Source organism: Martes martes (assembly GCF_963455335.1).
Source record: "Martes martes genome assembly, chromosome: 4".
NCBI lineage: Eukaryota > Metazoa > Chordata > Mammalia > Carnivora > Mustelidae > Martes > Martes martes.
Window position 1 is genome coordinate 73,580,895 of NC_137891.1, and position 27,588 is coordinate 73,608,482.

General features: G+C 41.4%; 1 protein-coding gene across 3 annotated transcripts in view; it reads right to left on the bottom strand.

Moving 5' to 3' along the window:
• The window catches only part of FAM110B (family with sequence similarity 110 member B), a 150,058-nt gene that overhangs the window by 89,272 nt on the left and 33,198 nt on the right, over window positions 1–27,588 (bottom strand). For 2 of the 3 annotated variants that reach the window (XM_080803058.1, XM_080803060.1), the window contains one exon: window positions 21,814–21,911. The gene's annotated coding sequence lies outside the window, so the exon portion shown is untranslated. Of the gene's footprint in view, window positions 1–21,813; window positions 21,912–22,464; window positions 22,530–27,588 lie in introns of all 3 variants that reach the window. The other variant, XM_080803059.1, reaches the window with a different exon arrangement.

A 27,588-nucleotide genomic window follows, 5' to 3' on the forward strand; every position in this document is an offset into this window, starting at 1 on the left:
GGGGCCTTCTCACGGCTCACGTCCTCACCGCCAGCAGGAGAATCTCTACCCCAGTCTGCTGAGATGCCATCTTATATGACATTATGGAAAAGCCACAGCATGCTCTGTTGGCCTCACCACCCAATACAAGGATTGTCCTAGAGCCTAGCATACCCTCTAAAATGCTACTGTCTCATCCTACAACACACACATCTATCCCCATCCCTGAGTTTCCTGAATGCTACTTTCTACCACTTGAAATATCAAATATTTTATGTATTTTTCTTATGCATTTCTGCTCCATCTCACACAAACAGAAGCCTCTCAAGGGCAGAACTCACTGTCTGATTTGTTTCCTACTATATCCCCAGCTGTAGAAGAGGCTCAAATACATATGTATGGAATGAATAAATGATTTCCTCTGTAGCTTTGCTTTAAAACCGTCAGCATGTCCACATCTCCGGTTCCGCCGCTACCCTGCAAATTACCATGTCCTCTTCGTACTGTGGTTGCATCGCGACTTTTAGTCACAAAAGATGAAGCTAAATGCTCTCCTTCTCAGAGGTACAAAGCTCTGAAGTTTGAGTTTATTTATAGTTGTATCAGCCAACGATGTGGCGAGAACTCCACAGTGAATAGTTGCAAAAGCAGCAGCATTTTTTTGCTTATGTGAAAACAGATATGTTCCCTGTCTGGTTCCCAGGCTCAGAGATGGCTTTTATGTCTGTTTGTTTGTATCTTAAAAATTCTTCAGTCGAAAAATGAAGGGAAGGAATAGGAAGTAAAAGCCAAACTCCCTTTGAATACTGACCCTGAGAAAACCAGGAGTATGTGATTTAAACAAGGAGAGAAGTGTGGTATCCCAAAACAACAAACAGCCTATCACTATGGTAGTAAATTATCCATCTCATTTAAAGGGAATGTTGCATTTTTTTGCAAGGGATAGGGCAACAAGCAAAGCCAAATGCTATCAATGTGAAATACAACTCCATGTCAGTTACACATTGGGTACTGGGTACCCATTTTACCCCAAGGGCCTCTGGTTAGTGAAGTTGTTTGGACAAGAAGCAAAATGTATAGGCACTTAAAGCAATACTCATCAGCCCAACTGCATCAGCATGTTAATAACAAATCGATCATTCACCTGACATGCAGCCTGAAAAACACTTATCCATGGTCTCTATTAAAATTAACCAAATTCTACCCAATTGATCAGAGATCGTACAAAGCAGCCTGATTCTCTCTTTTATCTTGTTTAAGCTCTCCCCACTCTCGTTTATTTTACTAGCAGCATTTCTATTAATGTAACTCAAGGAACGTAATAAATTTCTTGATCTCCCTTGCCACTGATAAACATTCGCTTCTGAATTCCTGGCTGGTTCCTGCTTCTGACTTCTCCCTCTAACCATAATACAGTTTCCAGGTTCATCTGCCAAACACAGTGACTCTGGCAAGTCATTCCTCTGGTCATGAACTGAGGGCGGCTCCCTATGGTCTAGCTTGTCAAGTTCATAGCCTTCCCTGTGGCCTCGCTTGTCAAGTTCTTCTCCTGGATTAAGCCCTTACTTCACCTGGGTCATTTTGGTTTCCATGTTAATTGTAAGATTCTGCACACTTGACTCCAGTCCTCATTTGGCCCCCACTGGCCCTGGAGTGATTGGCTGAAAGAATACAGATCAATGATGAAAACCACAAACAGTAAACCGTAAACCTTACTGACTATAAAGACATCTCTTAATATGAAGACAGACGACTGCTCTTTCCTATAGAACTATAGTAGGGTTGAGAAAAAGAAAGCCTATAAAACATAGTTTTCAGCTTCTCAAAGTAAAAGTGTGAAGGTACACTTGGCATTTCCCAAGTATCTTAACTGAACTTTCTGTGGAGGGAGAATTCTAACACAGCCCCCAGGAATTCCCAACCCCGTGCACATCCTGCATAATCCCAGGACAGTCAATATAATGGATTTTACTCCTGCACTCAGGGATGTTATATGGTGCGCCTTAACCTTAGGATAGGGAAATTATCTTGATGGACCTCACCTGATCTCATGAATTCTTTAAAAGCAGAGAGTCTTCTCTGGCTGGGCACAGAAGAGAGACTAAAGAGATGGGAAGTGACGAAGATCTGATGAGAGGTTCTGTTGGACCTGGGCAAGAAAATGCCAGAGGCTTCTAGAAACTTCTAGGAACTAATGGCAGCCCTTGGCTGAGGGCCAGGACATGGGGATCTCAATCCTGCCAAAAAACTGAATGAGCTTAGAAACTGATTTTTCCCCAAAATCTCAACCAAGAATACAGTCCAGCCAATACCCTGAGTGTGAGATTGTGAATGGAGAATCCAGGTGAGCCATAACTTGTGAGCCATGACTTGTGAACTAAGAAATGGCTGCTTGTGGAAATTTGCTACACAGCAACAGAAAACTAATATGCTTTCTTTTAAGCCAGACTCTGTTGACATAAAAATAACATTATCCTAAAAGTACCTCCTCCCATCAACGCTCAGGATTATCAACTGTCCTCATGGGCATAAATGTGTAACCAACAAGTGAAAAAAAAAGAAAAGTAGAAGCAGCATTGAAGGAAATCTCCACAACTCCTATAAAACCATGAAATCTGAGGACAAGCAGGACATACACATTTTTTTAAAAGATTTTATTTACTTATTTGAGAGAGAGAGAGAGAGAGAGCACAAGCAGGCAGAGCAAAAGAGGGAGAAGCAGGCTTTCCTCTGAGCAGGGAGCCTGACATGGGGCTTGACCCAAGGACTCTGGGATCATGACCTGAGCCAAAGACAGATGCTTAACAGACTGAGCTACCCAGGTGCCCCAGGACATACACATCTTTAATGACAGTGACTATTTTTTTTTTTTTAAAGACAGTGACTATTCTAAAGATCATCACATATAAGCAATACTTCTCAGAAATGTTAAAATAGGGACGCCTGGGTGGCTCAGTTGGTTGGGCGGCTGCCTTCGGCTCAGGTCATGATCCCGGCATCTTGGAATCGAGTCCCACATCGGGCTCCTTGCTTGGCAGGGAAGCCTGCTTCTCCCTCTGCTTCTGCCTGCCATTCCGCCTGCCTGTGCTCACTCTTTCACTCTCTCGCTCCCTCTCACAAATAAATAAATAAAATCTTGAAAAAAAAAAAAAAAAGAAATGTTAAAATTGGAATCAGCCCTTCTGCAATAGTTTACTAATGCTAACATCAGTAAGAGCAACATCAACATTACAACTTATTTAGGTTTGTATGATATATATTAGGAAAAGTGTAATAATTGATTATCTACTATATCCTTTGTAAGTGCTTATTGACTAATTCCAGGGAATTCTAAGATACACATGCCATCCACATATTATAAGAAAAAGTAAATATCAGAGGATGTTTGCCCATTGCTTAAGAGTAGATATTTATCGTTAAAATATAAATATTCAGCATTTCATTTTGCTTTTATAAGCAATCCTGCTGTTATTTCAATTTATAGACATTTGTTCCATTTCTATTTCATGCTAGGCTCTCTGCTAGGCACTACTGATAAACAAGGCAGCCCCTGCTTTTCAGTAACCCTCAGGCTATTAGAAGAGAGCAAAACAAGTCTATTAGAATTAAAACAAAGGCACCTGGGTGGCTCAGTTGGTTTAGTGCCTGGCTCTTGATTTCAGCTCAGATCATGATCTCAGGATTGTGAGATCAAGCCCTGCCTGGAGCTCCTCACTGCAGGTGGCGCCTGCTTAAGATTCTCTCTCCCTCTCCCTCTGCCCCTCCTCACCCCCTGCTAATGTGCACACTCTCTCCAAAAGGAAAAAAAAGAAAAAAAAAAAAAAGAAGAAGAATTAAAACAATTTCAATCAATACAGTATTATTACTGGTATATGTGATGTATAAGATAGAGTATATTCTGAGACTCACATGTTTGGTGCGATGGTGGTGAGTGATCAATTAAGAAAGTGTATACTTAATTTGTTTGTTTATTCACTTGTGTTTTTTAGGTTCCACAAATGAATGAAATCATACGGTATTTGTATTTCTTTTACCTATTTCACTTAGCATAATATTCTCTAGGCCCAGCCACGTTGACAGAAATGGGAAGATCTCATTCTTTTTGATGGCTGAGGAATATGCCTGTGTGTGTGTGCCACTTCTATATCCCTTCATTTATAGATGGCTACTTAGGTTGCTACCATATCTAGGCTATTATAAATAATGCTGCAACCAACATAGGGGTGCAAATATCTTTTTGAATTAGTGTTTTTGTTTTATTTGGGTAAATACTCAGTTGTTGAATTCCTGAATTACTAGATCATATGTGTATTTATTTTTAAATTTTTGAGGAGCCTCCATACTATTTTCTGGATGGGCGAAATGGGTGATGGGAGTGGGAGCTGCAGGCTTCCAGTTATGGAATGAATAAAGTCATGGGGATACAGGCACAGCATAGGCAATATAATCATTGGTACTGGAATAGCGCTGTATGGTGACAGATGGTAGCTACACTTGTGATGAGCACAGCATAATGTGTAGAGCTGTAGAATCACTATGCTGTACACAGTAAACTAAAGTAACATTGTGTCAACTATAGTTCACTTTAAAAAAGAAATAAGATGGAATGAAACTAAAGAAAAAATGTTAGAGTAAAATAAAACCAGAATTTTGAAAAAAAAAAAAAAAGTATATATTTCCATCTATCCATCCATCCATCCAAGACTGTGAAGAGTTATACAGAAACATCTAACCTAATTAATGGCAGTTCTGGCATTTGTTCTATGCTTAAGAATTGTGACCAACTGCATTTTTTTTTTTAGTTAAAGAAAACTAGCTTTTCATGAAATACTTGTATCCACTGTCATCTGCTTACATATGAAAAGTGACAGTTCTTAATCTGTCACAGTCAAGTTTGCACATGTCTAAAACAGTAGCCTGAGTACCACAAAATGGTGCCCATCCATGGGAAGGGTGCACCAATTAGTTCACTAACTTCTAAAATTCTCCAAATAAAAAAGTTATATTAAAACCAAGCTGACTTCCCAGAAACAGAGCAGAGTATATGGAAGTTTGGGACTTAAACACACAGAACCTTTCATTCTTGACCCAGCAATGTAAAATGACAATAACCATGAAATTGGAGAGACACAGTGATTATAATAGAAAATACTGAACATTACAGTTTAAGAACACACACACACCAAATATCTATCATACCAGTCTTGTTGAGAGGAAATAAAAATCCTCATCCCTATTATAAAGATCCTCCTTACATGAGAAATTACCCCCAGGATAATGCTTGTTTAATTTGGCATTTATTTTTCAAAGAATGAGCTATGACTCTTCACATAAGCTGTTTTCAAATTCCACCACTAAAAATTATTCCTAAAAGAAATGTCTTAAACTCAGTTGTCAGATGTTTCACATCTGCTGTGCGCGCTAGACAGAGTCAAGGACGCAAAACATAGTGTTTGGAAACAATAGGCACATAATGAATGCACAACTGAAGGAAATGAAGCAAACAATACCTAACCCAAGGCTTCAGTTTATATATCAGCTGTAGAGATGCAGCTAATCCACACACAGAAAATTTGAAAGTGATAATATAAAACAGTAACACACCACCACCAAGAACCGTACACTTAGATATTAAGGTGGTAAATTTTAAGCTCTGTGTTTTTTTTTAACCACAGTTAAAAATAAAACAACCGAAAAAAAAAAAAAAACACCCCACCAATAATTCAAAACTAACTGTGAGATCATAAAACAATAAGGGCTGTAAATTCAAGTGAGAGTTTTGTCTTTAAAGGAGGCACGAGATGCCCCTTTGGTTTTGCTGACTCCAGCCTGTATTACCATTATTTAGCTAGGCGAAGAAAGGAGGCAGGGACTCTACCCCAGGGTGAGAGTGAGGAAATGAGCAGCATTTGCAAAAAGCATTCAAGCTCTCCCATAGATCAACAGAGCTGAGGAGGATTCCAAGTTGGAGAACAGAAATGGCTAAAAAGGTAAATCAGAGCTTGCCCATGACAAAAGGTGGGCACCCACCCTACCTTATTTGTACCTTTTACCCCCACAGTCTAAGGCTGTTAGCAAAAGGTTTTTAAGAATGAAGGTGACACGAAGACTATTTTATCAAGATGCCCCTACAGGCAACACACAAAGTAAACCAGAAAGGGAATGCCCGAGGGACAGAGTAACCAACTAGAGACAGCTTCAGCAATGTTAGATGGTGAAAGAAGACGGGCGCTTGACTTGGAACTCAGGAAAGACAAAAATTAAAGAGCAAATATGAAAAGTCCAAGAACCAAAATACTTAATGAGTGACTGCTGAGGAGCCCAGGTGATTCTCCAGTTTTTCCAAAGACGGTTCCTTAGTAACAACCTCAGTGGTACTCTAGCAGAAAAGCTAGGAGAATGGTTTTAGCAGGAAAATCTGGAGATTTGTGAACTAGTACATTTAATTATGGAGTAGATTGTCAATTAAGTGACTCCAGCAAGTGACATAAAGGTTGAGATAATTGGGGTGCCTGGGTGGCTCAATTGGTTAAGCATCTGCCTTTGGCTCCAGTCATGATACTGGGGTCCTGGGATTGAGCCCTATATCGGGCTCCCTGCTCAGCAGGGAGCCTGCTTCTCCCTCTGGATGTGCTCTCTCATCTCTCTCTCTCAAGTAAAAATAAATAAAATCTTAAAAAAAAAAAAAGGCTGAGATAATCAATGTGTGAATAGTTGGAAGCAGGTGTAGGTATGATGTTAAGGGTGCAAAACAACCTAATGGCTGAGCCAGAGCCCTGGTGTGAGCGCACATTTCAGTCACAAGAAGTGGATGGACAAGAGGGCAGGAAGTGGAGGGGATGAGAGCCTCTGACCTAGCAAGACAAGAGAAAACAGCAGCAAGTCACAAGGTCCTGCGGTCAGGGGAAAATGGAATGTAAATGTCCCAGATCTGTAACTCAGGATGGAGAACCTCCAGAACGTACCAAAAAAGAGGCAGTGCTGAGGGAAGGCAGAAGGGAAAGGAAGTCCCAGGGTGAGCATGAGCAGGACAGCAGAACACCCAGACATATTGTGAGGTGCAAGGTAGGGAAGGGAGATGGACAGACTCCACGGTGGAGATGACGGAGTCAGGGTTCAGCAAGGTGAGAACAATGGTGAGGTCAATGTAACATTCTTTTAAAAGTGAAAAATATTGGGGCCCCTGGGTGGCTCAGTGGGTTGAGCCTCTGCCTTCAGCTCAGGTCGTGATCCCAGGGTCCTGGGATCGAGCCCCACATCGGGCTCTCTGCTCCGCGGGGAGCCTGCTTCCTCTCCTCTCTCTGCCTGCCTCTCTGCCTACTTGTGATCTCTGTCAAATAAATAAATAAAATCTTTAAAAAAAAAAAAAAGTGAAAAATATTCAGCAGCACCAAAATATTCTCCACCAAACCTGCACCAAAGGAACAGTCAATGCTTCTATTTTTATCCTCAAAATATGCCTGGCTTTGTAATAATGGACTATGCTTAAGCACACTAGCATTTCAGGCTGGGTTTAGGGATTATTAAGCAAGTATTTAGAACCAAACACTGAATTTCAGCAGCACATATATACCCCAGGGAGTGTGACTCCATTAAGCTTTTATGCTAATAACTGTTCTGGGGAAGTTGAAAGAGAGTTAAAGGAAAGAAGCTAAAGTTTAAATTAAGTCCGACTCTGACATTAACATTTTTTCCCCAAAATTCTCAAATTGGTGACCAAGCACACCAACCTCCTACGTGAAGAAGCTGTTTTTAAAAACACTAAAATCTCAATATTCATTACTGGCATGAAATAGCCTCTCAAGTATTACAAGAGAGCAGCCATTTACCAAAACAAGTATAAACTGTACAAAGACAGAATTCCTCTATTACTGTTTGATAGGAAATTACTTCTTCAAAGATTTGCAAAGAATCATTGCTTGATTAGCATCAGTTTAAAAAGAAGAGAGAGAGAAGGGAAAAGAGAACATGATTAATTCCAGTCTCAGGAGGCCTCTGGCGCCCCTGGTCAGCTGCAGAGCCTCAGTGACTAGAACCAAAGCCCAGGCCCAGTGGCTTCCAGGGACAATGCTGAGGACACAGGAGAAAAAAACAAACATGGCGGCTCCCAGTACACCCCAGATACAGCTACAGTTTAAGAATATACAGCCTAGCCCTCAAACCTCACGACAAGCATCCTACTAAATGCAGACCATGGATGCCATAGCTCAGGTTAACTATTTACCTTTTCTCAAGACAGGCCAGGACTGCTAAAATAAGGAATGGGAATTACGTCACCATTTGAAATCCTTCAGAAGGCTCATGTCACCGCTTCCAAAAGATGGAGGGTATCTCATTCTTGTACAATCTTTACAGTTTTCAAAGGAAAGAAATTACTGAGTTTCCCTTTTCCACCCATTTAGGTTCACTCCAGGAATACCATATTTCAGTATTGTTTGAAAATGCTCTCTACCATCACCCAAATCTGAAACTCTTCCAATGAACTTTCTTTTGATTTGAAAGCGTGTGAACATCACGGTTGTTTAACAACACCAGCTCTTGAAATCTGTCACAGATACACAACAGGCTTCTCAGTTTAAGCCATAAGACCTGCAGAACCTATGTAAGTAAAGCAAATTCCCTCCAGCATTTGTCAAGCCATCAAGCACCGCATATTCAATTGGACACTGATCACTACAATAAATCGTGACCCCACAGCCATCATTTGGCAGAATGCCGCAGTCTAGTGTAAGACAGGAGATGTAGTCGTTTGAGTGGCACAACCAGTGCTTGCTTGACTTGACATAAGTCATGTTCTTACAAAAGTGAATTAGGGTAGGTGATGCAAGTTAAAGATTAAGACATGTGAATACAAGTTCATGTATTCATCTGTGGTAAGAAGTGCACACGAATTTCCTTCTTCAAATCTCTGCTCTAGTGGGTTCCTCAAGTTGAAAGGGTAGGGAAGAAATTATGTAAGTGGTACTGAGACATTCTGATTATTTGGGTTTGTTAATGGGTGACTACGTGCTTAATGAAGACTCTTGGTATACACAGTATAACAGAGAAAACCGCATGCATGGAAGTACAAGGCTTCACTATACATATGACAGTTAATGTCTGGGCTCTGACAACCTCTCTGTCCCTCAGTTTCTCTATCTAAGAAGTGGGCAGTCTTCAGAATTACCACAAAGCATACAAATAATTTTGGAGAATGCAGCAATCCTAGATGAGGAAACAGTTCAATTTATTCATTTGCTGTCTATTAGTAGAGCACCCGTTGGGTGTCAGGCACTGCTCTAGGCCCTGGGGATAGAGCAGTCAACAAACGAAACTTCCTGACCTCATGCAGTTTACCATGCATCTCGACTAGTCAAGACCCTCATGGCTGAGCCACACAGGAGCAAGGGAGAGTGTGATCATACTTTCTGAGACGGGATACAGCTGTGTAGACCTGATTACCGCAGATGTATCCAGAACTGCTTTGAGTGGCTAGAGAACGCAATTCTAGTGTGCTCTGAACCACACAACATGGCGGACTCAGGGCTATGCCTCCCCATGTAATAAACATGGTCGTTAACTATTCTAATTACACAGACGTAACACCACACTGACTTACTGTCTGATTACAATTAATTCACTCCACTAATTTTCACGAATTTTTTTAAGATTTTATTTATTTATTTATTTGTCAGAGAGAGAGAGAGAGCGAGAGCACAAGCAGGCAGAGTGGCAGGCAGAGGCAGAGAGAGAAGCAGGCTCCATGCTGAGCAAGGAGCCCGATGCGGGACTCCATCCCAGGACCCTGGGATCATGATCTGAGCTGAAGGCAGGGGCTTAACCAACTGAGCTATCTAGGCGTCCCCACTTCACTAATTTTTAAAATAACTTTTTAACAGACTATTAAGCTTCAACTTCTAACTAATTAAAGCTGCTTAAAAAGAGAGCTTTATTTTACCCCATTAACTCAGGATTTCCTAAAACTAAATAGTGTAAGTGTTCTATAACCTCTTTACTACTCAACGTCTTTAAGAGATACAGTGGTTTGAGGGCTTTGTTTCAATTCACCCACACAGTATTTTGTCCTTATCTCATGAGGATTTCCAAATGCTACCTGATTTGAAATAGAAGTGGGGCTTTGTTGAAGGATAGCCGTGAGTCTCTACAATCTGATGTGTGAGTGAGTTGTGTTGGCTTGAAGCTAAGTGACAGCTGAAATATTTCAAACTGGCTTTTATTCTGTGACTCTGTTGGGTGAGGTCTATAATTTGCAAAATTACTAAGCTGATTAGTTTGTAATTCTAATACCCACAGTCTGGCCAACTCATGTCCATCCAAATGAGAAATTAGTACAGGGACTTATTTTCATTCTTCTGTTGCAATCCTACCAGCCTCTTTATTCACCTGGCAGCTGCTGCTTTCATACGGGCATGCCAGCATATAGAGGTTTGCTATGTAAAATGATTATTTTTTTCACTTCATTCAAAGGTAGCTTTGATACACGAGGGTGAGCTTATAAAGCATGAACTATTATCATAGGTGCAATATGTTTTTCTATATGTGCATGGATGTTTTCTAAATAAGGCCAGCTTATACAGGGTTGGGGATACAGCAGTACAGGCGGCTGATGATGCCATCTGAGAGATATCATGACCAGGGTGGTCTGTGTTGAGTGGCACCCTAGGGCCATCCATGATTCATTTGTACAAGTGTATGTGGTGCCTTGAGCACCCAAATGTCTAAGGTGAATCCAGGCTGCTCCAGAAACTCATTTCCAAGTAGCACAGTGCTTAACGCAAGCCCCCCAAAATTTATATAAGTACCAAATGTTTGTCATATTCATTGGTTCAAATACCTCCCAGGAAAGAATCAATGTATACTCACACAATTAAACCACTTACACAGGAATCAGGGGCTGTTATACTAATGTTTCAGAAAGGGACAATCCAGCATGTTGTTTAAGAGAATGGAATTCTAGAGTCAGTATGATTACATTTCCCTACAATTTCCATTACTATTTCACTACTGTTAGCTGTGTAACCTGGGATGAAGTCTTTCACCTCTCTATGTCTCAGTGTCTCCATTTATAAAATGGGGATAACAGAACATAACCCAGAGCCCTTACGAGGATTAAATGAGGTAATGCATGTGAAGTATTGAGACCAGTGCCAGACCACAGTAAACACTGTTTAAGTGTTCAAATTTGGAAATCACTGTCATTGGGTAAGAAAATCAAAGCAGGGAGAGATTAGGTAACCTGTCATGGGTTTAAGAATTAGTCAGTGATTTCCTCCAGAATGGAAATTAAAACTCTTGATTCACAGGACAGAGTTTTCATGAGACCAAATTGCTTGACATCCCAACTTTCTGACGAAGGTAAAACCCATGACTTGAAGTCATTCTCACATCTGAGAAGCAAACCGCCAGGCACCTGAGTGCTTTGATCACGGACATGAGTAGTCCTCCACAGGCCACCAGGGCTGAGGCACGGGGCCTCCTGAAGCCACGTGTCGCCAGTGCCTGGGCTGACATTTACCAGCCCCCCTCTCCTTGTGGGGAGACACACACCCAGTGGACAAACAACTTCAGTTTACACAATCAGCCACCAAGAAGGCTCCCAACCCTAGAAGGGAACAATCGTCCAACAAATGTCCTGCCCTGGCGAGCTGTCCACTGCTTTCATGAATGGTCTTTAAATATCAGACAGTCCCTGAGGTGTTACACTTCTACCCTGGAAAATCATGTCATTTGTCTCCGTTGCAAACAGTGTCCGCTCCCGGAGCCCTGAGGGAGAGGGATGTATTCTGAAGATCAAAGTGTCACTCAAAGTCTCAGGGACCGAAAGGAGTCAGGCCCATTTCCACAGTGTGAGGGGGGGCAGCTAGACATCACAGGAAGGCACGGCATGCTAATGAACAGATGCTTCTTCTCTATTTCAATTCTTCTACAAGGATCCAGGGAGATCTGGTAACTGGTTCTGACGCAGATGGCAGCTCTTAGAGAGTGGAAAACAGCATGACACCCAGGAAACGACTTCCTCACCCACCTCTTCACCTAGTGGAGTGGAAATGGCAGTCTCATCCCATAAACTTTAGCACATGGTTGGGGGGGAGGTACACACATTACCCCGGTGACACAGCTGTCCAGAGCACATCTTAAACCCTTCCCTACAGGCTGCTGTGTTAGCATCACCGAACTAGTTACCCTCGCTTACGAGAGGAGATGGGGAGAGCTCACTGGGACTACACACAGCAGAAAATCCAGGTAAACCAGACGGGTGAACGCACTAGAAACAGACATGCTGTGTGAAACAGTCTGTGTACAAAGCAGCCAAAACCCAAATAGGTCACACCATATCGTCTCTGCAGGACATTGACGTCTTACCCACAATTCTCATCGCTGGTGCTTCTGGCTAGAAAATCAGGAAGAAGCACCCAAACCCTGTTCCTCAACAGCTTAATAAAAATGCAGACGTTCTATTTTTACATCAATTAACATCTGTGATTTTAAAATGTCTTCATCATAAACGCAATTAGTGTAACATCCCGGATCAAGTATGGAACATGGTGTCTAAGAAAAAGGAATAACATGATTTTCAGTCCAGTAACATCACTTTTTCTAATTTACCACCGGATTATCATGGTCAAATAAAAAACTGTATGTCTTGTGAAGCAGAGAAATCAGAATCTACTTCTCTGCATGGTAAACACGAGGAGGTTAAGGCTTGGAGACTTTATACGGTCTATCTGAGGTTAAGTCCTACTAAAGAACTGAAGCCAGATCCCCATTTACTCCCTGTATGACAGACTCAGGGACAAGGAAATATCTTTGATTCTCAGTGCTGCTTCCAGACTCAAGCAAAAGTTAGCCGTCTGCCAACCATCTGGCGATCAGATCACTGCAGGATTACCAAGTCCTGTAGCTAAAATGGAGAACGTGGTGAGACACACGCCAGTTTGGGGAGCATCCGCACCTACCAGATGGTTCACACCAGGAAGTGCTGTTGACCCCAAGTTCTTCCTCCACCAGCCAGAATACCTCAGAACCTCAAAGCCACATGTCTGTGACAGCTGGTGACCACTATGGTGAGCACACTGCACCACCCAGGGCAATGCCTTCACCTTCCCTATCTGGCAATGACACTGCCCAGTGTGCAGTGCACCTGCTGTGATTTCTTCTGGTTGCGGCTTCCCTAAGTAGGAATACCCACCAATCCAAACGAGGGAGTGGAGAGACATGTATCATAAAAGAATGTGTGCTGATGTGCTGGCTGAAATATCACCACGAATTAAGTGACAGGGACCATCAAAAAAATATCCAGTCATGGTGGAATGTTTCCAGTTTTGGTAAAAGGGTAGAATAGGAGAAGAGGCGGAAACGTGACCATGGTTTACATTAGTGTGGTCCTAATTCTCGCTGGAGTGAACATTTCCACTTACTGCTTATTCACGTGGTTAAGTTACTGTGATGTACGCTAGCAATTACCATTTCCCCATTTCTAACCTCCCGCTTAAAACAAAAAAACCCGTGCATTTGTCACTAAAATTTATTTTACCAATAAACCATCATATGCCATCTGGGCTGCTGAAGTAAGGGCAACAGAGAAAGGAGAAACATCAGGAGTGGACATTTTAAGCCTCGCTGAAAATAGAGTTTAAAAAATGCTCGTCCTGATCTCAGGAGAGACCATCCAGGAGCACCTGTGTCTCTGAGTGTGCTTATATCTTCTCTTGGTGAGCGTTATCTCAGATATTGGTAAAAATGAAATGCTTAGAGAAAAACAAACTGCTCTTGCTTTTATGTTCAAAAAATAAACTGTCACAGAACGCAGATGAATTGGCTTTGGGGACAGAACAATTTGTGCCCAAATCAAAAGCAGGAAAAAGTAAATGTCCTGCAGGAAGAAAAGAAGAAATAAGAGAGAGCTGAGGCAGGTACAGTGTGTCAAAACACAGGTGACCTTCAGAGAAGGAAGTGACCTCTCTAGGCAACTCAAACCACTGCGAGACAGCAGAGCAGGATTCAGCTCTGAAATTCCAGTCGCCCTTCCCAGGGTCCAACAGACGGGCCTGGCTCCGAACGCAGCCGACGCAACAGAAACAATTTACCAAATTACTATTTTAAAATTGTGTGAAAAGAGTACCAGGGAATAAAAATTTCAAGACTGTGTGATCTCAGTGCGATCCCCCATTGATAAGATTTTCTACATGGATGGCAAGGAGTTCCAAGGGGAGCAAAAGAAATTGGAGCTGGTGACAAAAGCCTTCTTTAGAACACAAAACCCAGGGTGCTTTGGGGCTGCCGTCAGCCCTCTGCCCCCCCAGCATGGGATCTATTAGGTATTAAACACATTACGTGCATTCTGAGGGAAATGAGTTCAGTCTCTGAATCACACGGAGCATAATCTAAGCTCTTAGCAATTTTCACAGGACCCACTCATGGGAGGCTCTCACAAGGACATTCTCCCAGCTCTCTTAGCATGAGGATGACTCAGGGCTCAGTTTACCTTCCTGAAGCAGGGCCAGTGAGGAGGCCCTGGGATTTCCAGCCAGCCAGGATAACTGTACCCTAATCCCAGGCACAGTAGGCAACACCATGCAGAATGACCTCAGAAGGAAAAGTGGGAAATGCAGTTGCATAAACTAACATACCCGTGATGGGATTTCTTCAGCTCCTTCAGAAAATTTCTACCAAAACCATTTCTGTGGCCCAGGAGAATGCTAAACTTACAGAAGTCCAGGATTAGATGAAATCGATCTGGCAAATTAAGAGTGTTGTTTTCAAAGGCAGAAGCCCAATCTTTCCATATGGCTGGTACTGTGGACACCCAAAGACATGTCTGTTATGTGAACTATTAGATGAAGACATAGAAATATGTGACTGTTTAGGAAATCCCAGTGCCAGATCAGCTCTTACAGGTCCCAGATAAAGGAAATCTATCCCTTCCTAGGGTGGGTACCGATGCTTAATTACTTTCAATAAGATTTAATGTACTAGTTACTTTCCAAAAATATTTTAATTACATAAAAATACAGGGAGAATAACAATAGAAAATGATATCTTTGCTGAATTCCTATAAATATTTTAAGTGTCGGCAATGAGAACATAGTCTCAATTTTCTCCTCCATAAAACCAAGGAACTGAAGTGAAATCCACATCACTAACTTAAGCATGTCATGATTTCAAATGCAAATACAACACAGCTCCTGGTACAGAGAAGAGTCATCAAAAATGTTCCCAGGGCTGAAGGGGAGGCACGATGGAGCTTTGCCACCTAATTCAGAATGAGTAATATCTGAGATTTAAAATTTAAGTGAAAAGAGGCTAATGCACATTTATACTTGTGCTAGCTATCATTCAGAGGGAGGAGGACAGCTCATTTTTTTCAATAGGCACAAAGATCCTCCGAATAGTACCTTTTGAAGATTGAGAAACAAGAATCCGGTGAGTTCTTAGGTCCGAACAATCTAGAATTCATTTGGTTCCTACAGCCTGCATTTCAAACCAAGACAGTCCCTGCTTTGTCATGTTTTGGTGATGCCTCTCTGTCCCGCTGACAAAGGGAGAGGAGCTTCTGGGATGAAATGCTAATCAGGGTGGGTGGAGAGGGGTCCCTGAACAATGAGAGGGAAGAAATGTTGGCTCTCCGATTCTAATTAACTTAGGAAGCAAGTCAGAAAACATAGCAAAGAAGGGTACTCATTGAAAAGGGATGCTACTAGAAAAACTTTAAAGATTATACCCAGTACTTCTTGTTAAAACAGAGCCTCTCATCTGTATGATTTAAGTGTGCAACCTAAACTGGTAACATTTTAAATCAATACAAAAGACACATTTCCCTTCAGAGAAGGAAAGCCAAATTACACATTTAGGTATGAAACCTGAAAAAGCACAAAGTGCTTTTTAGAAGAATCATATGTAGTAAAAGTTAGAATTTATGTACGGTAGGTAACAGGTTTTCTAGGTTAATCAGAGCCTAGGATTAGAAAACCAAGTAGGCAAAAAAAAAAAAAAAATAATAATAATAATAACAACAACAGCAACAACATGTACTTAATGCCACTCATATATGAAAGGTCTATCAACAACCCCTGAAAAACTAAAACACACCATCAGATGTTTTTCTTCTTCAACTAAATAATAATAGAAGGAAGGAAGGGAGGAAGGTAGGTTGGTTGATTAGACATTAATCAGAAAAACTCAGTCTAGGAAAATCTGAGTTTACATTCTAGAAACTCAAAAACTAAAAATTAAAAACAAAAACAAAAAAACAGGACGCTCAGTACTTGGAAAAGAAAAATTAAAATATTCCTAAGATTTTAAGAATTGTATATTACATATATACAAATATATGCCTGCTTAAATGGTTTGTTCTGTGATGGTACTCAGGTCAGATCTATACCAAAAGCAAAGAAGTCTCCTTGAGAGTTTGAACCAAAGCTTACCTTAGGGTGGAGGGGGCAGGGGTCTGGAGGGGAGGGGCTCACCAACATTCCATTCAGTACAGCAACTAAACTACTCCCTGGTTTCCAGAAGCTCTGACTTGTCATGCTACACATTTTGAGAAGTAGCTGCACTCTTTTTACTTGTTCAGTCTCTGGACAAACCATAATTTCTGTGCAACCATGTAACAAAGTCAAATGTTTTAAATTGTGCAAATCTCCAAAAAAAAATCATAATGATTGTGTCAGTTTATATGCAAATACAAAAATTTTAAAGAGCATTATGAAAAAAGATTAATGTCTATTGCTGGGAAGAATGCTAAGCCAGTTCAGGAGTCACAGTGCTAGATTTCTATCATGAGGAATAAATATTGGCAGATACGAGAATAAGTCTGATTTCAAACAGAACTTCACACTTCTGGCTGAGCCTGGGTCTTTCCTGTGAAACACAACCATAATACTGTTCTCTGCCAGAAAAGAGTGATGTTAATAGAAGCAGAATGTTTTCTTCCCAAATTAGCTGAGGAAAGATGCAGCAGAGGACAGTGACAAAACTACTCTAAGAGGTGGACTTAAGGCTCAGCCACTGGGTGGCTCAGTCACCTCGGCTCAGGTCAGGATCCCAGGGTTCTGGGATCAAGCCCGGCATCCAGCTCCCTGCTCAGCAGGGAGCCTGCTTCTCCCTCTCCCTCTGCCCCATCCCCACTTCCCATTTGTTCTCTCTCTTAAATAAATAAAAGAGAGAGGGCGGGGCGATTTTAACTCCACATCAGAGATGTACAGCCATGGAGTCTAAGAGAGAGGATGTCACTCCCTCCAGTGGGACGGGGGTCTACCAGAATACAAGTCATATCAGAAAGGGCAGGGGTTGCAGCATCATTGATCAAAGCCCGTTGCTGCTATTAGTTGGAATTCTCAGGACTTCTGAAGATGATACCCAAGGACAGACAGGGCCTGGTCCATCTCAGAAATAGGCAGGAGGCGGGGGTGCAGAGGGGGAGGAAAGCAGACAGAGAAGGAGAGAGGGCATGAAGACAAAGAGGTAGTAGGAAGGAAGGGCAGAAGGAAAGACAAGACAGACCCCAGGCTATCAGCATCGTAAACTTAAGACAGACCGAAGAACTAGTTTCGCGGCTTCCAAATACCTGCAAAAAGTCACTACCATTGAAAGGTCTTTATTTTAGTTCAAACTGAATTACAGTAATACTAAAGGCAAATTTGAAAAGTCATCATATTCTTGGTATTCTAACAAGGGCATTTTCAGTTCTCCAATTGCCTTGCTGTGTTTTTAATTCAGTTCCCATCTTCACTGAGCGTGCTCTCTGCCACGCACAGGTGCAAGGATAACAAGACAGGCTTCTATCACTAGAAGGGCTCAAACACATTCACATCCTAAGGTGACTCATAGTCACTTGAATGACATACTCTTTTCTTTAAAAGACATTCTCAAGCCATGGAATGTCATTTGTTTCAAGTGTACCAAAAGCAAATATGTTAAAAAAAAAAAGGGGGGGGGGCAAGAGGGGCGCCTGGGTGGCTCACTCGATTGGGTGTCTGCCTTTGGCTCAGTTCTTGATCCTGGAGTCCTGGGATTGAGCCCCGTATTGGGCTTCTTGCTCAGTGGGAAGTCTGCTTCTCCCTCCCCCTCTGCCCCTGCCTCCCAAGTCGGGCTCTCTCTCTCTCTCACAAATAAATGAATAAAATCTTTAAAGACATGGTAAGAAATTCTCTAATATACTGAAGACTCAAATGTGTTTGGCTCAAAGTATAGGAAAGAAGCATGTCAAAGTTACTCCTGTAAGCTTCACTTAATTTAGGTATAGTAGTATCAAATGTTATTAGGGTTCAGTTTGCTTCCCCTTTTATAGTTTTGGAACAACCACAGAACATGGGTGATAATACTTCAAAATACTTAATACTTAAGAATGATGAAAGAAAGGCAGTATCTAATGAGAAAGACCAAAATATTTACACATATATATTGTGATCAAAGACATGTGTAGGTAGAAGGGATTCTAAAGTTATTCAAGATCTAGTATCTTTATTCTTATAGTAGTTTTACAATTTCATAAAAATCCAAGAGAAGGTTATTTAAAACACAGACACTAATAAGAATAAAAAAATGAGAAGAATATGTAACTATGTATTCACTCTAACAGTTAATCATAAACAAAGCCTTTCTGAGTTAACTTTTGTGTCCAATGTGTGGGCAACAATTTAATAAGTTAATGATGGGATTTTAAAAAATGCTTTCAATAAATACGGTCTGGTAGACAAACTGACTTTGTAGCCATATTTTTTAAAGATTTTATTTATTTATTTGAGAGAGAGAGAATGTGAGCATGAGAGTAGGGAGGGGGCAGAGAGAAAAGTCTACTCCTGGCTGAGCAGGGAGCCCAATGAGGGCTTGATTCTGGGACTCTGTGATCATGACCTGAGCCAAAGGCAGACGCTTAACTAACTGAGCCACCCAGGCGCCCCCTGACTTCATAGCCATTCTTGCATACCACTGTTAGATATTAGCCCGCACTCAGGGTCACCATATCTGTCCCATGCTGCATACATTTGCTGACAATGCTCTTGTTAGTTTACCATTCATTGCCCCTGAGGGCTATCATTTGCTGAGTGCACTATGTGCCTGGCATAATGTATTTTACAGTCGACAACATGTGGGTTAGGGGCACCAACCCCCATGCAGTCAAAAATCCACATATAACTTCTGTCTCCCCCAAAACTTACCTACTGATAGGCTGCTACAGGCTGGAAGCCTTCCTGAGAACATAAATGATCGACTCACCGTATTTCATATGTTACACATATCACATACTATATTCTTAAAATAAAGCAAGTTAGAGAAAAGAACATGTTAAGAAAACAATAAGGAAGAGAAAATACATTTACAATACTGTACATATGTTTATGGAAAAAAATTTGCGTATGAGTGAACCTACACAGTTCAAACCCATGTTGTTTAAAGGTCAACAGTACAGGACCACCTCTTTTCATGCTTCTAGGAACCACGAGAAGTGAATGTGATTATCTCTGCTCTGCAGAAGGGGATTGTAACAAAAGCTACTAAGCATCCCACATGCACCCTTCTATGTTGCAGCTCACTCATTAAATGCTCAAAATAATCCTATGAAATGGCACTACTATTATCCTGACTTGACAGATGAAGACACCGGGGCACAGAGCAAACAGCTTTCCCAGTATCACATACTTTACATAGCAGGGCCCAGATCCTCAGAACACCAAAGCCACAGTTTTATTCACTGACCCCAAGGATTTCGGCTCTCCATGGCTGCCCTCCATCCCGCCTAAGTGAAGGGCTATGAGAGCAGATAGGAAAGGGGCCAGGGCTGGTGCGGTCAGAGCTGAACCCCCTAATCCACAAGCCAACTCTTAAATCTGGCTGGGTCCCACCCCTCAAATTTCCCTGAAGAAACTCACAACAAGGAAACTGAAATCCGACCTCAAAGCTGGCACAGCTCAATGGTCCCAGGAACACGTGACCCAAAGTCCAGGGCTTTTAACTGACCGGAGCACAAGGCATCACAGAATAAGAAGCCTTCCTCTGAACAAATGCCCCATGTCCATTCAATGGTCACCAACGTCTTACCTACTATGGCCTACTAAGTGCCCAACCACACTAGGCTCTCAGTTACTAAGCCAGGGGCCCACCTCAACAGCTAACTGTACAGGGAAACAAACAACATGAAATACGGGCTGTTGGGATCATGGCCAAGTGTGCTCAGATATGGTAGGGGGCCTCAAGGAGGGAGAAGGTGGGGTCAATTCTAACAGTGTGTGAGGAGATTAACGAAGCCTAAAGGAGAAGGTAGGTAGGGAGCTGAGTCTTGGAAGGGAGGCCAGTAAGTCTTATTCCAGGAGGAAGCTGGGAAACCATGGTAAGAAGGTAAGAAGCAGTCCCACTGGGAGGAAGACACCTGTGTTGGCAATGAGCTGACTCACTTACAACCCCCAACCTAAAGACAGAGGCACTGTGAAGAAATGAGATAAATGTCCCAAGCATCATGCTGGAGTATATTTGCTACTAAAGATGTTTTCCACTGAGAGAGAAGTTCCCCATTGCCACCCAAGGATCTAAGATGAGGGTGCTCACCTTGACCTGAGTGAGGTTCCCCAGGGAATACTGCAATGACTAATGCATTTCTTTTTAGAGATTTTATTTATTTATTTGAGAGAGAGCGAAACCAAGAGAGATCCCAGAAAGAGAGGGAGAAGCAGACTCGCTGCTGAGCAGAGAGCCTGACATGGGGCTCAATCCCAGGACCCTGAGATCATGACCCAAGCGGAAGGCAGATGCTTAACCAACTGAGCAACCCAGGCGCCCGGACTAATACACTCTTAATGCAGTGTGGCCCAAGTGACAGCTTGACTACAGAACACCAACATGAACCCAGCACACGGGAGCGCTGGTCAACCCCACCTCACAGAAATTGCCATTTCAGTTAGAAAGACCAAGAAGGAGACAGAAATCAGGTGTTCTGTTCAGCAGAAATTATGAAACCACCTTTGCCCCTGATATTTTTGCCAGCTGGATTTGGGCACCTAGGACAGACTGAAGGCCTTTATTAACAATAGGAGTCTATGCAAGGAGACAAAAAGAACATGTTTGTGCCTCGATTTAAGCAGTATTATCTCTGGGGAGCATCTTTTGTGTAGACAGTCATATTCTATGTTATAGATCTGTGACATCTCACTTTTGTGCAACCTATGTATTATGTGAATGATTGCACAAAATATAGTAAATCTCCCGCCTTCTGAGAATATTTGTGAATTCACTAGTCAGGAGATAGTACGCTGCTGCGGCTTTACCTATCCCGGTGAGTGAGTGCTGATTCCAACAGTTCAAACTGGGGAGGTGAAATATCCACAGAATTCACAAAAAAGCCACCGCAAGTAAATACCCAGGCAACTTCAAAGAGGGCCGGGGAGAGCCCATACATTTCAGGACCAATGGGGTCAGTGAGAGCCAGGGGCAGGAGCTGAGGTCAGCCTCTCAGCCAGACCAGCAGACAGTGTGGTCCGGTGGGCAGCACGTTCACAGAACTTTCTGCCAATTCCTCTCATTCCTGCCAGGGCCAGAGAGACAAGGATGGAGCACATGTGCCCAAGAGAGCCAGCAGCACGGAACAGACTTCACAAAGATGAATGGATGAATACTCAGAAAGAAAGGGGGCAGGGAAGGGGTGGGGAAGGGAGGGAGGAAAGAGGGAAGAAGGAAGGAAGAGAAAGGAACAGAGAAAGGAAGGAACAGAGGGAGGAAGGAAAGGGAAGTTGGAATGGAAAGGATGGACATCGAAATTTTGTTCAACAAATAAAAGGTTGTACTTTATGATCATCAGGGTTACACATAAATCTAATAATAGATGTTTTCACATGGAATTACCTTTTATTTCCCTTTCAGACCTCCAAGAGTCTCTGTAACATTCAATTCAAGATGCAGAAAGAACAGGGTAGGTGCTCTTGTTGTCCAACTGGGGATTTCTAAAGGGAAAAGACACAGATTAAAAATTATTCCAGAGAATAAAATTAATCCATTTTTAAAGGATCATTAAAAAGAGACTGATATTGGGGCACCTGGGAGGCTCAGTGGGTTAAGCCTCAGCCTTCAGCTCAGGTCATGATCTCAGGGTCCTGGGATGGAGCCCTGCATTGGGCTCTCTGCTTGGCAGGGAGCCTGCTTCCCCCTCTCCCTCTGCCTGCCTCTCTGCCTACTTGTGATCTCTCTTTCTGTCAAATAAATAAAAAACCTTTAAAAAAAGAAAGAGAGAGAGAGAGACCGATTTGCCTTGAATGAGAGACAGTATATTTCTTCACATACCGGGGGGAAAAAAATCGAGCCCAAAGCCTCTTTCAAATATAGCCATTCTAGCCAACTTTAAGTTGATTCTAGGAGAAAACAGAAATCAACCACGGGGTGGGCTTTGCTTGTGCATTTATTGGAAAACAATCCCAAGGAGGCTGTGTACTGCCATTTTTCTGGAGCCTCCAGCCCCAGTGGCTCTGCACCCCTCCAAACACACAACCCCCCACGTGCCTTGTCAGTCCTAGGTCAGAAAACCACGCAGGACACAAGGTAGCCCCTCACCGACAATGGCATTGCTGCGGAGGGAAACACACGTACTTCAGAAACTTTCTTAATGTTTCTAAGCAAATAAAATATTACAAAACAGGCACTTCAGCTTGTCTCATTTTCCAAATGCAGTTATGCATGAGCACACACACATGTCCAGTTATCCTGAGGCTTCTCTCTCTTGGAGGCAGGACAGACCTCAGAGGCAGCACCGTCCCAAATTGTGAGCACACAATGTTTCGTGTTTAGGAAGGAAACAATTAACATTGACCAGGCATGTACTCAGGCTCAGAAATAACGTGATTCCGTTTGTAAAATGGAGAGAGAAACTGAGGCTTTTTGAGGAAAGTCCAGGCCACAGGTCTTCTGACACATAAACGCTTTCATTGTATTTGGATTCATCCTGAAAGAATTGTTATCTGAATATCTGGCAACGCACCAAGAAAATACCATGGTAGAAAATCTAAACATCTTCTCCAGCATCTGCTTTCCTTGTGTACCATCAATCCAAATAACTACGTCTTTGTTTACTTGAAAGTGGGAGCTGGAGACAGGGAAGGAAAATGCTCCGACTGCAAAAGGTATCTTTTCTTTTTTTTTTTTTTTTAATTGAGATTTACTGTATATTTTCCATGGATGTAGGAGTAATCCACAGTAAAATTTTTAAGGAGGCACTTGCAACTTCGACAGACAATGGCTTAGAACCACTTCACTAAGGTCAATGCCAATGTCCCAACCCTCATTATCTTCTTTGTGGAGTAATGTGTAATGAACGGCATGTCGGAAGTTTATTAGTAAGGCTGCAAATCTTGACCCAGATTTTGCAGAGCTTTAAAATAAAAGAAAAAGAAAAAGAAAGCCTGAAAATGTCTACTTAAATAACAATGAAGACCGATACTTCCCACACATTTAAAACTTTCAAAACAATCTTCTTTCCCCTGTCCCTGTACCTAACAATGTTCAGCAAGAATATAAAGTAACAATTAGCACCAGATTAAAATAGAAATATGCACTCCCAAGTTCTACAGCTCTTTTTGATTACTTACTACCTGCAATTTAAGGCTTTATCCGCCTGCAGAAATAGATGATTCCAGAATTCAAACGAATAAAATCATATATATTTAAGAAAGCATTAGAGAAATTTTTACTTAAATTGGGCCCAGAGGTATTTGAGATTGATGGTGACTCATAATAACAAAGTAAAAAGTTTTATATTTAACAATTTTTCCAATGAGTATTTTTTGCTTTGCCCTAAACTGTATCAAAAATTCCTTTAAAAAAATCCTTTTCATCTTTATCATTATTTTTGCCTTTTCCTTCTCACACTTTTGAAGAGAAAAACAACATAGAAGTCAGCTCTTCTTCTAATGACTGAGAAATGTCAAAGTCACATCATTATGATCGGGTTGAAGAATAATACCCTAAATGAATTTCAGGATTGGATTTTTCCTCAAAGTCGCCATGTGACATTAAAGCCATCCTCAGAAATAATTCATAGCACATAGTTTCAAGCTAGGATTGCGTGGTCAGCTGCTGTAAATCCACTCCTTCCACATCTAAGGAAATGAAAGTCCAGAGTGGTGAGCTGACTTTTCCAAAGTCACACAGCTCAGCACGCCCCGGACCTCAGATTTCAGAGATGCCAATCAAGTGCTCTGTTAGATCATAACTGGTTTTTACTTTCCATAAATAAACTCTTCAGAGCTTATAATTTCATCTGTTTTCTACAAATCTCTCACTCTACACAGCGTGAACACCACTCGGTAAGTCAACTTCACTTTATGTTAATATGACACACTACTCAAAATTATCAAAAACATACTCTGCCTTTTGCTCCACTGGAAAAAACAGATTAAGCCATTCATGCCCATGAGAAATCAGAAATAAAATTTAGGATACTCCTAGGTTGTCTAACCTAGATACGTCTACTCTAAAAATAGACTTTCCCTCTCTTATTCACAGTCAAATCATAATCATAGCTTTGCGACAACACATTTTCAAGAAGATTTTATAGAAAGCTAGCAAGCAAAATGTAGGTATTCTACAGTAAAAGCTTATATAAGCAGTTTGTAAAGTAAAAATTTCAAGATATTTCCCCATTAGATCCACCAGTTCAGACAAAACTCTTATTCTCTAAAATTCTGGAATCACTCAAGAGCACTTAATTTACCTAGATCAGCAACTTATTATCATCAACAGTTATTTGTTGACTCCTCAATTATTCACACTGCATAGTGCCAGGTGCAAAGGAAACCCAAAAGCATGCGACGATGTCCTCGCTCTCTGGAGGCTGATGAGGGAGATAATTAAGGCTTTCACAGTGGCATCTGACTGAGTCAAGGTTTGCACCTGATTAATGTATGTGTGAACGTTTGCTTAGAGAGCTAGTTAATAGGATCACTCAGGTTTTCTCAGAGAATACGAGTTGACAGATTTTGTCAACAGAACAGTTGGCCCTTGACCAACATGGCTTTCAACTGTGAGGGTCCATTTATACCTGTTTTTTATTTTTTTTAATAAAACAGTACAGTACTGTAAATGTATTTTCTCTTCCTTATGATTTTCTTAATAACATTTTTGTTTTCTCCAGCTTATATAATATGTAGTACACATAATATATAGTACATATAACATACACAATATATGTGAATTGACTGTTCATGTTATAGGTGAGGCTTCTGGTCAATAGCAGGCCATTAGTAAAGTTTTGGGGGAGTTAAAAGTTACACGGGGATTTTCTACTGCCTGGTAAGGGATCAGCCCCCTCACTCCTGTACTGTTCAAAAGTCAACAGTATAGGTAGGGAAGCAGGGCAAGATAAAGTAAAATAAACCAACAGATAACAGAAGACTCCCTCTAGTCATGCCCAAAACAGCAAAAAAAATGGTGCAGGAAACAAAATATCCTTTGAATGGGATTCCTTTCTTGAAAATAAGTCAGCAACAAAATACCTCCCTTATATTTCTTCATAATCACTCATTCATGGTACTAAACCTCAGTGCCAGACCCCCCCTCCAAAAAAAAACAAAAAACAAACAAACAAAAAACAAACCACCGGCGTGGGGGGGGGGTGGGGGGGTGGGGGGTGGGGTGGGGGGTGGGGGGGGCGACAAGATTTAAACACTTGTAAAAAGAAAATAAACAAATGACAAGTAAGCACAGGAAGAGATATTCAATATAATTAGTCAGTAGGAAAATGCAAAGTAAAACCTTAATGATACACCACTAAAAACTCACAAGAATGACTAAATTTAAAAGAGCAAAAATATCAAGTGTTTGTAAGGATATAAAGCAATTAAAAACCTTATACAATGTTGGCAGAAAATCTAAAAAGTCACAGGCACTTTGAAAGATAAATGGCGAGTTTCTTTTTTTTTTTTTAACTTAAATTCAATTAATTAACATATAATGTATTATTAGTTTCAGAGGCAGAGGTCAGTGATTCATCAGTCTTATATAATACCTCATGCTCACTGCATCACATGCCCTCCTTAATGTCCATCATCCAGTTACTCCATCCTCCGAAACTCCATCCTCTTCCCCCTCCAGTAACCCTCAGTTAATTTCCTATGATTAAGAGTCTCTGATGGTTTGTCTCCTTCTCTGATTTTGTCTTGTTTTATTTTTTCCTCTCTTCCCCTATGATTCTTTTTTTCTTAAATTCTGCATGAGTGAGAGCATATAATTGTCTTTCTCTGACTGACTTCTTTCGCTTAACTTAATAACCTCTAGTTCCATCCACATTGTTGTAAATGGCAAGGTTTCACTTTTTGATGGCTGCATAATATTCCATCATGTATCTAGCTATCTAGATACATAGCTAGACACATGATGGAATATTATCTAGATAGATATTATCTAGATAGATAGATAGATAGATAGATACACACCACATCTTTTTTACCCATTCATCTATTGATGGACATCTGGGCTCTTTCCATAGTTTGGCTATTACGGACATCGCTGTTACAAACATAGGGGTGCAGGTGCCCCTTCAAATCACTACACTGGTATCTTTGGCACAGATACCTAGTAGTGCAATTGCTGGGTCACAGAGAAGCTCTATTTTCAACTTTTTGAGAACCTTCATACTGTTTTCCAGAGTGGCTGTACCAGCTTGCATTCCCAACAACAGCACAGGAGGGTTCCCCTTTATCCACATCCTCCCCAACATCTGTTGTTTCCTGACTTGTTAATTTTAGCCATTCTGACTGGTGTGAGGTGATGTCTCACTGTGGCTTTGATTTGTATTTCCCTGATGCTGAGTGATGTTGAGCACTTTTTCATGTGTCTGTTGGCCATTTGTATGTCTTCTTTGGAGAAATGTCGATTCAAGTTTCTACCCATTTCTTGATTAGGTTATTTGGTTTTTGGGTGTTGAGTCTGATAAGTTCTTGATGGATTTTGGATACTTGTCTTTTATTTAATAAGACATTTGCAAACATCTTCTTCCTTTCTGTCAATTATCTTTTAGTTTTGTTGACTACTTCCTTTGCTATGCAGAAGATTTTCATCTTGATGAAGTCCCAATAGTTCAGTTTTGCTTTTGTTTCCCTTGCCTTTGGAGATGTGTCTAGCAAGAAGTTGTTGCAGCTGAGGTCAAAGAGGTGGCTGCCTGTGTTCTCCTAGGATTTTGATGGATTCCTGTCTCACATTGAGGTCTTTCATCCATTTTGAGTCTATTTCTGTGTGTGGTGTAAGGAAATGGTAGAGTTTCATTCTGCATGTGGCTGTCCAATTTTCCCAACACCATTTGTTGAAGAGACTATCTTTTTTTCCATCTCCTGCTTTGTCAAGGTTAGTTGACCATAGCGTTGAGGGTCCATTTTTGGGATCTCTATTCTGTTTCACCGATCTATGTGTCTGTTTTCGTGCCAGTACTATGCTGTCTTAATGTTCACAGCTTTGTAACAGAGCCTGAAGTCTGGGATTGTGATGCCACCAGCTTTGTTTTTCTTTTGCAACATTCTTTTGGCTATTTGGGGTCTTTTCTGATTCCATACAGATTCTAGGATTATTTGTTTCAGCTCTGTGAAAAAAGTTGATGGTATTTTGATAGAGATTGCACTGAATTAAGATTGCTCTAGG